This window comes from Trachypithecus francoisi, unplaced genomic scaffold (assembly GCF_009764315.1).
Source record: "Trachypithecus francoisi isolate TF-2019V2 unplaced genomic scaffold, Tfra_2.0 Lachesis_group3, whole genome shotgun sequence".
Taxonomy (NCBI): domain Eukaryota; kingdom Metazoa; phylum Chordata; class Mammalia; order Primates; family Cercopithecidae; genus Trachypithecus; species Trachypithecus francoisi.
The window spans coordinates 140,727,873-140,741,227 of record NW_022681468.1 but is presented as its reverse complement, the minus strand read 5'-3'; the positions used below and the strand labels follow the sequence as shown (position 1 = coordinate 140,741,227).

The 13,355-nt window shown below is 34.3% G+C and overlaps 2 protein-coding genes across 15 annotated transcripts in view; one reads left to right on the top strand and one right to left on the bottom strand.

Moving 5' to 3' along the window:
- The window catches only part of FAM227B (family with sequence similarity 227 member B), a 303,682-nt gene that overhangs the window by 30,885 nt on the left and 259,442 nt on the right, over positions 1 to 13,355 (bottom strand). The window lies entirely within an intron of this gene.
- Positions 1 to 13,355, top strand: part of GALK2 (galactokinase 2) — a 224,774-nt gene that overhangs the window by 207,592 nt on the left and 3,827 nt on the right. Inside the window, exons 11-13 of one of the 9 annotated variants that reach the window (XR_004432003.1) lie at positions 6,737 to 6,897; positions 7,746 to 7,902; positions 12,801 to 12,966. The exons of the other annotated variants lie outside the window; for them this stretch is intronic. The gene's annotated coding sequence lies outside the window, so the exon portion shown is untranslated. Of the gene's footprint in view, positions 1 to 6,736; positions 6,898 to 7,745; positions 7,903 to 12,800; positions 12,967 to 13,355 lie in introns of those variants that run through there. 9 annotated transcript variants of the gene reach the window in all.

Here is a 13,355-nt window from a genome sequence, read left to right as displayed (position 1 = left end):
CATACTGTTTTCCATAATGGTTGAACTAGTTTACAATCCCACCACAGTGTAAAAGTGTTCCTATTTCTCCACATCCTCTCCAACACCTGTTGTTTCCTGACTTCTTAATGATTGCCATTCTAACTGGTGTGAGATGGTATCTCATTGTGGTTTTGATTTGCATTTCTCTGATGGCAAATGGTGCTGGGAAAATTGGCTAGCCATAAGTAGAAAGCTGAAACTGGATCCTTTCCTTACCCCTTATACGAAAATGAGTTCAGATTTTTCTAAACTGCAACAAAATGTGAATGTTTAAAACTCATGTTAGAAATACAGATATAGCTTATACACTTTTCTTTTTAACAAGACACATGCAGACTACACCAACATTTTGGCTCTGAGTTTTCAATTTTTAAAATAATTTTGATTTCGCATGTTTAAAAAATTATTAAAATTTTGGGTATTCTTTGGGTAGCTTAGTCTCAACACCTAAAGGGCTTGAGGTGGCTTATAAAAATATAGACAAAGTATGAAGGGAGAATTAGGAGCTCTAAATATATTTTATCCAATATTCAGCAGTTTAAAGATACACCATGCATTCAGCTCTAAATCCTAGCTAGACATCAAAGTTTTTCTTCTCTTTTACTCATAATTCAAATATTAAGTGATCAAGTTTTTAATACAACTCAAAAGATCATTCAAAAATTATATTTAAATGTTCTGCGAATGAATTAGTGTACATTAACTAGTAATCAAGTTTATTACTTTATAAATATACATTTAAAATCATGTCAGAAGACATAAGCAGTCCTGTGATGTGAAATTTCATTGACTCCCTCCAGTCCTCTCCATACATACCTCCAATCTACTCAATGTTTACATGTGAATCCTTACACATTGACAATAATGTCATCCTCCCTCCTGTGATTTAGGCAAATCACTCCTTATCAATAGAAATATTACCTGTGGGGTTGCAGAATGTGGAGGTTTTGGTTAAAAAGGACAAAATTTTAGTTAGGAGGGATAAATGATAAGTATTTAAGGTGATGAATATGTTAATTAGCTTGATTCAGTCATTCCACAATGTATACATATATCATAACATCACTTTTTACCCCACAAATATATACAATTGTAATTTGTTAATTAAAAAAATTAATTTAAAAACTTAAAGTAAAAAATATTGCCTATGATGTAAAATTATTTTTTTAACTTTTATTTTAGGTTCAGGGGTACATGTGCAGGTTTGTTACCTAGGTAAATTGATGTTACAAGGATTTGGTGTATAGATTATTTCACCACTGGGGTAAGAAGCATAATACTCAGTAGGCAGTTTTTTGATCCTCACCCTCCTCCTTTCCTCCACCCTCACGTAGGTCCTGGTGTCTGTTGTTCCCTTCTTTGTGTCCACATGTACTCAATGTTTAGCTCCCACTTATTAGTGAGAACATGTGGTTTTGGTTTTCTATTCCTGCATTAGTTCACTTAGGTTAATAGCCTCCAGCTCCATCCATATTGCTGCAAAGGACATGATCTTGTTAGTTTATAGCTGCACAGTATTCCTCGGTGTATATGTACTGCGTTTTCTTTACCTAGTCCTGTTGATGGGCATCTAGGTTGATTCCTTGTCTTTGCTATTGTGAATAGTGTTGCAAGGAGCATATGCGTGAATGCATCTTCCTGGTAGAATGATTTATATTCCTTTGGGTATGTACTCCATAACAGTATTGCTGAGTTGAATGGTAATTCTGTTTTGAGTTCTTTGAGAAATTGCCAAACTGCTTTCCACAATGGTTGAACTAATTTACATTCCCACCAGCAGTGTATAAGCATTTCTTTTCTCTACAACCTCTCCAGGATCTGTTGTTTTTTGACTTTTCCTTAGTAACCATTCTAACTGGTCTGAGATGGTACCTCATCGTGGCTTTGATTTGCATTTCTCTAATTATTAGTGATGTTGAGCATGTTTTCATATGCTTGTGGGTTACGTGTATGTCTTCTTTTGAAATGTGCTCATTCATGTCTTTTGCCCACTTCTTAATAGGGTTGTTTGTTTTGTGCTTGTTGATATAAGTTCCTTATTGACATAGTTTGGTTCTGTGTCCCCACCCAAATCTCACGTTGAATCGTAATCCCCATGTGTTGGGGGAGGGTTCTGGTGGGAGGTGATTGGATCATGGGGGTGGATTTCCCTCCTGCTGTTCTCATGATAGTGAAAGTTCTCATGAGATATGCTGGTTTAAAAGTGTATAGCACTTCCCCCTTCACTCTCCTACCACCATGTGAAGAAGATTCTTGCTTCCCCTTCACCTTGTGCGATGATTGTAAGTTTCGTGAGGCTCCCCAGTCATGCTTCCTGTCAAACCTGCAGAACTGTGAGTCAGTTAAACCTCTTTTCTTCATAAATTACCCAGTTTCAGGTAGTTCTTTATAGCAGCATGAGAACAGACTAATACACTTACAGATTCTGGACATTGGATCTTTGTCACATGCATAGTTTGCAAATATTTCTACGCATTCTGTAGGTTGTCTGTTTACAGAGTAAACCTTTTGCTGTGCAGAAGGTCTTTAATTAGATTTCATCTGTCAATTTTTGTTTTTCTTGCAGTTGCTTTTGGCATCTTTACCGTGAAATCTTTGCCATTTCCCATGTTCAGAATGTCCTAGGTTATCTTCCAGAGTTTTTTATAGGTTTAGGTTTTACATTTAAGTCTTTAATCCATCTTAAGTTGATTTTTGTATGTGGTGTATGGAAGGGGTCCAGTTTCAATCTTCTGCATATAGCTAGCCAGTTTCTCAGCATCATTTATTGAATAGGGAGTCCTTTCCCCATTACTTGTTTTGTCAACTTTGTCGAAGGTTAGATGGTTGTAGGGTGCAGCATTATTTCTGAGCTCTCTCTTCTGTTCCATAAGTCTTTGTGTCTGCTTTCATATCAGTGCCATGCTGTTTTGGTTATTGTAGCCTTGTAGTGGAGTTTGAATTTGGGTAACATGATTCCTCCAGCTTTGTCCTTTTTGCTTAAGATTGTCTTGGCTATTCAAGCTCTTTTTTTTGGTTCAACATAAATTTTAATATAGTTTTTCCTAATTATGTGAAGAATGTCATTGGTAGTTTGATAGGAATAGCACTGAATCTGTAAATTGCTTTGGGCAGTATGGCCATTTAAATGGTATTGATTCTTCCTATTCACAATCATTGAATTTTTTTCCATTTGTTTGTGGCATCTCTGATTTCTTTGAGCAGTGTTTTGTAATTATTATTATAGAGATCTTTTGCTTACATGGTTAGATGTATTCCTAGGTATTTTGTTCTTTTTGTGGCTATTGTCATTGGGAATGCAGACTTGATTTGATTCTCAGCTTGGATGTTGTTGGTATGTGGGAATGCTATTGATTTTTGTACATTGATTTTGTATCCTGAAACTTTGCTGAAGTTGTTTATCAGCTTAAGGAGCTTTTGGGCAGAGACTATTGGTTTTTCTACATGTAGGATCATATTGTCTATAAACAGGGATAGTTTCACTTCCTCTCTTCTTATTTGAATGCCTTTTACTTCTTTCTCTTGTCTGATTGCTCTGGCCAGGACTTCCAATACTACGTTCAATAGGAGTGTTGAGAGTGGGTATCCTTGTCTTGTTCTGGTTTTCAAGGTGAATGCTCCCAGCTTTTGTCCATTCAGTATGCTGTTTGCTGTGGGTTTGTCATAGATGGCTCTTATTATTTTGAAGTAGGTTCCTTCAATGTCTAGTTTGATGAGGGTTTTTATCATGAAGGGATGTTGAATTGTATCAAAAGCCTTTTTTGCATGTACTGAGATCATCTTTTGGGCTTGTTGTTAATTTTGTTTCATGTGATGAATTACATTTATTGATTTCCACATGTTGCATGAACCTTGTGTCCAAGAGATAAAGCCTACTTTGTCATGGTGGATTCGCTTTTTGACATGCTGCTGGATTCAGTTTGCTAGTGTTTTGTTGAGAATTTTTGCATCTATGTCCATCAAGCATATTGGCCAGATGTTTTCTTTTTTTATTGTGTCTGTGCCAGGTTTTGATATTAGGATGATGCTGGCCTCAGAATGAGTTAGGAAAGAGTCCCTCCTCCTAAATGTTTTGGAATAGTTTCAGTAGGAATGGTACTAGCTCTTCTTTATACATCTGGTGGAATTCAGCTGTGAATCCATCTGGTCCTGGGCTTTTTCTGGTTGGTAGGCTTTTTATTACTGATACAATTTCAGAACTTGTTATTGGTCTGTTCAGGGATTCAGTTGATTCCTAGTTCAATCTTAGTAGGTTGTATCTTCCAGGAATTTATCCATTTCTTGTAGGTTTCTAGCTTGTGTGCAGAGAGATGTTTGTAGTAGTCTTTGAGGTTGTTTGATATTTCTGTGGGGTTGGTAGTAATGTCTTCTTTGTCATTTCTGATTATGTTTATTTGGATCTACTTTTTTTTCTTTATTAGTCTAGCTAGCAGTCTATCTGCATTATTCTTTCAAAAAACAAAATCCTAGACTCATGATCTTTGGTATTATTTCTCACATCTCAATTTCCTTCAGTTTGGCTCTGGTTTTGGTTATTTCTTATCTTCTGCTAGATTTGGGATTGGTTAAATTTATTTTTAAATATGTCTGTTCCACAGATTCTAATTTAAAGACTTTGTTATGATCAAATATGATATTGTTTTGTGTTTGAGTTTGTTTAAGTAAGTTTAAAAATATCTTGTTAAAATAGAAAGATTCTAAAATAGAATTTGCCTGGTAATGTAACCTTAAAGGTCTGGAGGGAAAAGTGCTAAAGTGATTTAACACAGCAACAATGGTAGAAATTTCAACTAACTGTGTATCCTTACATATGAGGGACTATTCTAGCATCCCTTCTTTTTTGTCTTCTGTTGACTTCTCTGACTCTTATCACCCTTCCCCCAAGCCATAATTGTGATTATCTTTAAAAGCCGATAATATGCCTTTATTTTCTGGAGCTAAAGTCCCTTATGGTAGCGGCCCCCAACCTTTTGGGTACCAGGGACCAGTTTCATGGAAGACAATTTTTCAGGGTACCAGGTGTGAGGGGGATGTTTTCAGAATGATTCAAGCACATTACATTTATTGTGCACTTTATTTCTATTATTACATTGTAATATATAATGAAACTATTATACACATCATCATAATGTAGAATCAGTGAGAGCCCTGAGCTTGTTTTCCTGCACTAGATGGTCATATCTGGGAGTGACGGGAGACAGTGATAGATCATCCAGCATTAGATTCTCAAAAGGAGTATGCAACCCTAGATCCCTTGCATGTGCAGTTCACAGTAGGGTTTGTGCTTCTATGAAAATCAGACACTGCCAATGCTCTGACAAGAGGCAGAACTCAGGAGGTAATGCAAGCAATGGAGGGTGACTGTAAATACAGGTGAAGCTTCGCTTGCTCACCTGCCACTCACTTCCTGCTGTGCAGCCTGGTTCCTAACAGGCCACGAACCGGTATCAGGGGTTGGGGACCTCTGCTCTATGGTAAACAATTAAGTACCAGAGGTTGTTAGTGCATCAGATCTGAAACTAGTCTGCCAATGAGAGATTCCAAGTGCTGTCATTTATTCTAGTATCTTCAGGCAAATTACCTAAATTTCTGTGCTTAGTTTCCTTATCAGTAAAATAGAGACAAAAATAGTGTCTATCTCAGAAGTTTAAATGAGAATTAAATGGATTAGTAAATGTACTTAGAACAGTGTCTGGTACGCAATTATTTGATTTTTTTTAAACATCAGTTTGATAATAATAACTTCAAAGATTATCTCTATCTCTGTCCTCTAGTTTTCTTCATTTTAGCTATGTGTCATGTTTCATTGAAAAATACAAAATTTGATCTTATCTTTACATAAAGTCATGCAACCCTACACATCATACATTTATTTAATACTTATTGTGTACTAGATACTTTTCTCAGGTGTCAGGGATACAAATTAGTCTTTGTTTTCTATGGGGTGAGAAAAACAAGCAGACAAATGGTTACGCTAGAATGTGATCAAGTAATTGAGGCTATAGAAATCTTAATGACAGTTATCTAAGTCAGAGTTTGTTCATACAATGTATTAGTTTTCTATTCATGTATAACAAATTACCCCCACATTTAGCAGTTTTCAACAGCAAACATTTATTATTACTTTCATAGACCAGGAATCTGGGCCTGGCTTAGCTGGATGCTTCTGGCTCAGGGTCTCTTGCAGGTTGCAATCAAGTTGTGGGCAGGGGATGCAGTCATCTCAAGGCTCAACTGAGGGAAGATCTGCTTCCAAGTTCACTCACACAGTTACTGGCAAGACGTTTTTTGTCATGCATTGTTAGACTAAGGGCCTCAGTCTCTCACTGGCTGTTGACTGAAGGCCATCCTTACTTCCTTACCATGTGGGCTTCCTTCAGCTCACAACATGGCTGCTGGCTTCTCCCAGAGAGCTCTCAGAGAGTGAGCAAGGAAGAGTAAGCAGTAGTGATATCAGTCTTTTTGTAACCGAATCTCAGAAGAGACTTCCCATTATATTTATTATAATCTCTTTGTTAGAAGCAAGTCATAGATTCAACTCTCACTCAAATGGAAGGAATTACATAAATGCATGAATATCAGAAGGTGGGGATCATTGATTGACTACCATCTTAGAGTCTGCCTACCTCAAATATGATGGATTATTCTATCTTTTTTTGTTATGAGTTTTCTCCATCTACATCTCTGCTTTCTCTCATTTTCTCACTCTGTGTAGGTACACTTGCTGTAACATGTTGTCTGGAGTCTCCACTTCAGGAAAACCATACAATTGCAGTGAGTTCAGAGAAAACTAATAAGAATGTTATATATGCTGAATAGCATCAATGTAAAATTTGAGTGAGATAGAGATAAATTCAATGATCAAAATCTCCACATGTAATTATAGGAAATCTACACAAATTTTGGAAATAGCTTATCAGTATCTTGGATAAAATATTTTTTGGCTCCGCCAGCAGCCACTGATATCATGCTCAGGGAGAATTCTAGCCTGGATCGTGATGTCAGGAAAGCACCCATGGGTCAGTAATTAAATGGCACTGCTGCATGAATCACCTGAGCAAGCCACCTAACCTCTGTGCTCTGGTTTTCTTATCCGTAGAGTGACTGTGATGGGTGCCTGCTGTGCCCATTTGTCACAGGACTCTTGTCATTTCCAACAATAATATATAGGGGGAATCTGATTCATTTTTTGAAAAACTCCTAGTGATGATGTAAGTGAGGCATCATTATCATTATCATGTTGCTCATTAAGTCTAGAAACATTTATACTTATCAGTGGCCATTATACTTTATAAGCTCAGAAAGACGCTTTACTTTCTAAAGGGTGATTTCTTTCAGATTTGAATGGGATCAAATCCTCCGCTAAGTTACTTACTTTAGGTCTCCACTTCTCCCTTCCCCGCCCCACACATACTCACACTCTTCCCACATTCTCAGTTAACTGGTGGATGAATCCTTGTATAGCTGTTGGACAAATTCATGCCCATCAAAAATCAAACACAATCAAAGCCTAATCACAATAAAAGTAGTTAAAAATAAAAGTAATCTATTGTGAAAGGTTTTAGATACCTTTCAACTTTCATTTCCAAACATTTAAAAAATTTTGCTTTGGACATAATTCAACCTTGATGAGAATTCTTCCATCACTACTCAAGTCACAAATCTGAGAACCTGCCCTGTAGTCTGATTTAACCCTGTAGTTTGCCTCTCTACTTGTGTTCCAGGGCTGTCCATGGTATTTCCATGTGCTTGTGGTCAGTGAAACTCAGGAAGTTGTCTTGACTGAAATATGGGAGAAATGTCCTGGGAAGGGTCCTGAGAATTAGCTAGAACAGTGATCTCTACACCCTCTTGATCATGTATCCTATGAGTTAAAGATATGTGAGTATACTCCCATGTAGGTATAAATTTAAATTTATAAATTATATTCACATCAATCTGTATTAATATATTATGTACATTATAAAAGATAAGCAATCTATAAATAGAAAAGAGTGAGACGAGAAAAATATTTTAAAAGCAAAATTCAACTTATTTCACTTATTAACAGTACCTCAAACCCTTTTGTCCTGAAATCATAGAGATTTGTATTGATGTTCTGGACAGTTTGTTTTTAAATGCTTTGGTAATTAAACCAGCATTATACTATCACTGAACATTGAAAAATAAAAAATACACTTAGGATTAGATTCATTGCTTATAATAATAATGTATACACATATTTCAAAAACTCTTTCTGAATATTTTTATTTTTATTTTTTTGACCTACATCTTGGCAGAACTGATTAGGTCATCATTGATTTTATCTCATAGCATGGCTGAAAAAGATCTCCTTCAGGGAGTAGAAGAAATATTATTCTGCCATTTTCTTGTTTTTAAAAATGTATTCTTGTATTATTAAATATTATCATCAAGACACTGTTTCTTTTCAGGAGTCTTTTAAAGCTATTGGCTCATTAGTGAGTGTTAGTTTGGTTAGAACTAGATGATATAATCCATAAATCTGCTTAACTACCCAAAGAAAACAGCACTATGTTATGATAGTCAGAAAACAACACAAGTAAAAGATGTCATCGTTATTGCTCAACATAGGAGAGTGCAGCATAAAATATCAGCTGAGTGAGGGAAACTGCTTACTAAATATTTGTAAGATACAATTTGTGTTTCATTTTTGAAGATATAAACATATAAATAAGAATTTTAAGTTTTTTATACCCAGAGCTATATACACTCCATTTTTTATTTTAAAATAGAATTTGTTGAATACTATAGTAAATTTATACATAATTTTTTTTTCATGTCAGTATTGGCACATAATGATAGTTTAAAGTACTGCTGAATTAACACTTCAAAAATTTCAAATTTTAAAACATATTCCACAAAAATATAAAGCCTAATATTGTTATAAAAGTATTAATTTACACTAACTTACATATCAAAGTGTTAAGAAACTCCACACCCAAGCCAATGATCTGAGAAGTAAAAATTCAATCATGTGTTTTCAAAACTGTTTTCATTTGAACAAAATACAACAGAAGGTATAAAACAGGCAAAAATTACTTAATATATTGACTTGTCCTACTAGAAAATGTTGCAGGTTAACTTTAGATATTAAAAAGATTCATATTCCAAAGGAACAGAAAAGCTGTTTGCAATACTTTTTATGCCTAATCAAAGAACCACATGATGACATTAAATATTCTACATTTTTTTGGTTGCTCCTTAATTGCCAGTAATGGAGGACTAATATAAAAATTTAGTTTTAAAAATAACTTTTCTTCCAATGAACATATTTATATACAAAGACTGCCCTAACTTTTGAAACATTAAACAAGGAAATTTATACTTATGATCTTCACTATAATATGGCCTATATATTACCCTGTTAATAATTTTTTTACTCTGAAAATTCAGTAATCTCACATATGAGTATTACAGTAGAGGATCAAATTCCAAAAAGTTGAGTAATTTGATTCAGATCTTTTGAATTTATAGGGTACCTTTCTTCCAGGAAATATATAAAGTTATTTATATATATTATATATATATATAATATATATAGAACTAAAACTATATTATATAATATATAGATGCAAAGCAATGTAATATAATATATAAAGTATATAGTATATTATATAATACATAATATATAATAAATAATGTAATATATATTATATATTATGATATATAATTATATATAATACATTATATATACTATATATTATACAATATATATTATAGATATATTTCTTTTTAATGGTCTACACTGAATTCAATTCAATTATAAACTGAAGTACAGTTTTTGTTTTTGAAATTTCATTGGTTAAGATCAGGCTGAAATTTTAGAGCTCAAGCTTAAATAAATTAGTTCAAATATTTTTTAGTCAAATGTAAAATATGTCTGTAACTCTAAGGATAAATGCTTGAGGGAATGGATATCCCATTCTCCACGATGTGCTTATTTGACATTGCATGCCTGTATCAAAACATCTCATGCACCCCATAAATATATACACCTACTATGTACCCACGAAAATTTTTAAAAACGTAAAAATAATAAGTTTTGCTTATACTAAAGCATAAATTGAAAGAACAAGGAAAACTGGAACGCTCATTTGTATTTACTATAAATTTATCAATTCACTAAAATCTCTTTGGACATGTAAGTAAAATATATGAATGACAATACCTGATGAGTTAAAATTCTCTTTCTTTAAAAGAGAAATAAATTGCAGACTCTAATAACAAGGAATTGCTAATCTAAAAAACATTTACAAGCTAGAGGAAAATATAATTATAATGTATTAGACTATCAAGGCTTTTCCGAGCAAACCTCACATTTATTTTTGCTAAACTAAACCGAGGTAAAAGTAATCTACATTACAATTTGAGATTGTGATTTGTTGATAAGCCACAAAACTGTTCATAGGGACTTTCTAACTAAGAACATTTTTTTGCATTGAAAATTAATAAATACAGTGTATCATTATTTTAAAGACATGTGTAGGGGGAAAAAACAGCTTCTCTTGCCCTTAAAGTTACTGGTGGTAAGAGAACAAGAGAGGAAGAGATGACAGCTTTTTAAATCAAGTTTTCATCTCCCCTATCCTTTGTTCATTTTGACTCCCCAAATAAAATATTTCTGTACTTTAATTTTTTAATCACTATTGCCAGCTTGGTTGCTGTACATTTAATTACAATATAAAGTTGACATTGAGGATAAAGAAACTTGAGTAATTACACTTTTTCTTATTTCTATTTAACTAATAAGATTTTAATAGCAAATTAGAACAAGATTTTACCTCCGTAATAACTAATGGTTGGATAAGGTAGAATTTGTATCAAATAACTCAGACTTCAGATTTCTGGATGTACCATAACTATGCTATTGAGGAACAAAATCTAAATAATGAAGTTAAAATATTAATTACTACTCCAGTCATATGAAACCAAATATTTTGACAAATTATCTTATTTCAATGTAGTAAAAACAAAAAAAAACTCAATCATTTTATTTAACATTCTTTATAAAATGTGATTGAGGCTTTTAAATATCATAAAGCTGGGATGAGGCTGCAGATAAAAAAAACTGTATTTTGGCAAATACCTTATTAATATTATAAATGAAAATATAGTTAGAGTTTTAAAATGGCACTTAATGTGTTCTCTCTCTCAGAGTCTGCCAAATAAATCAGATTTCTTGGAAGAAAACGAAACTTGATACAATGAAGGCACAATTAAGTCAGATAAGTCAAAATTAAGTCAAAATTAACGTCAGATAAGTCATTTGCCATAAACGAAAGGACCCCTGACCGCATTAAGCAGAGGGACTGATGGTCAGTGGAGCTTCTCTGTTTGCAATTTATTCAGCAAAAGCGAACAATTGTTTAAAAGTCTCTAATACAATAAGTAGAAAGCTGATACTGGATCCTTTCCTTATTCCTTATACGAAAATTAATTCAAGATGGATTAGAGACTTAAATGTTAGACCTAAAACCATAAAAACCCTAGAAGAAAACCTAGGTAATACCATTCAGGACATAAGCATGGGCAAGGACTTCATGTCTAAAACACCAAAAGCAACGGCAACAAAAGCCAAAATTGACAAATGGGATCTAATTAAATTAAAGAGCTTCTGCACAGCAAAAGAAACTACCATCAGGGTGAACAGGCAACCTGCAGAATGGGAGAAAATTTTGGCAATCTACTCATCTGACAAAGGGCTAATATCCAGAACCCACTAAGAACTCAATCAAATTTACAAGAAAAAAACAAACAACCCCACCAAAAAGTAGGCAAAGGATATGAACAGACACTTCTCAAAAGAAGACATTCATACAGCCAACAGGCACATGAAAAAATGCTCATCATCACTGGCCATCAGAGAAATGCAAATCAAAACCACAATCAGATACCATCTCACACCAGTTAGAATGGCAATCACTAAAAAATCAGGAAACAACAGGTGCTGGAGAGGATGTGGACAAATAGGAACACTTTTACACTGTTGGTGGGACCGTAAACTAGTTCAACCATTGTGGAAAACAGTGTGGCAATTCCTCAAGGATCTAGAACTAGAAATACCATTTGACCCAGCCATCCCATTACTGGGGATATACCCAAAGGATTATAAATCATGCTGCTATAAAGACACATGCACATGTATGTTTATTGCAGCACTATTCACAATAGCAAAGACTTGGAATCAATCCAAATGTCCATTAGTGACAGACTGGATTAAGAAAATGTGGCACATATACACCATGGAATACTATGCAGCCATAAAAAAGGATGAGCTCATGTCCTTTGTGGGGACATGGATGCAGCTGGAAACCATCATTCTCAGCAAACTATCGCAAGAACAGAAAGCTAAATACCGCATGTTCTCACTCATAGGTGGGAAATGAACAATGAGATCACTTAGACACAGGAAGGGGAACATCACACACCGGGTCCTATTGTGGGAAGGGATAGAAGGGAGGGATAGCATTAGGAGATATACCTAATGTAAATGATGAGTTAATGAGTGCAGCACACCAACATGGCACATGTATACATATGTAACAAACCTGCACGTTGTGCACACGTACCCTAGAACTTAAAGTATAATAATAATAAAAAAAAGAAAAAGTATTAAAAAAAGTCTCTAATACAAAATCTAGTTCAAATATCAAAGGTCTGATCCATTTTAAAAGGATTAAGCTTATTTTTTAAATAAGTTGAACTGGCTTTAGATGAAAGATATAGATCTATTCACATATTTTATACATTATTTACAGAGAAATGAAAAATCCTGCTGCCTTTGTTATCACTCGTCATTTGGGAATTTCTTAGATAAAATAAAAGAAAATGGAAAGATAATTTGACCTCTGACTCCCAGGAGAATGTTCAAGCCACATCTGAAATTTACCAAAGAATGAAGAGAAAAAATTTTTCAAGTTGGAAGGTACCAGAGTGATTAGCTGGTCTAACCTACTTAATTTTGCAGATGAGAAGGCTGAGATACAAGTGTCTTGAGCTGTGGCAAATTACTCAGCTCTTCCTTGTATTGTAATTAAACCGAGACTAACACCAAGTCTCTTGCTGTTGTTGCCAGTTCTTTTCTCTGAACCGCACTTCGTACATCCTCCACCAAGATTAACAGCCACAGCCACTACCTATGGGGCAAGGGGTGGGAATCAGGAAGCAAAAAAAGATAAAGGGTGGGGGTGGGGGAATGTGGGATAATGTTAGGCATGTTGTACTCAACAATAAGTCATATGTATTAATACATAATTTCTTAAGAAAAATAATTTTAAAAAAATCAAAGCTTAACATCAACAGAACCAAATTTC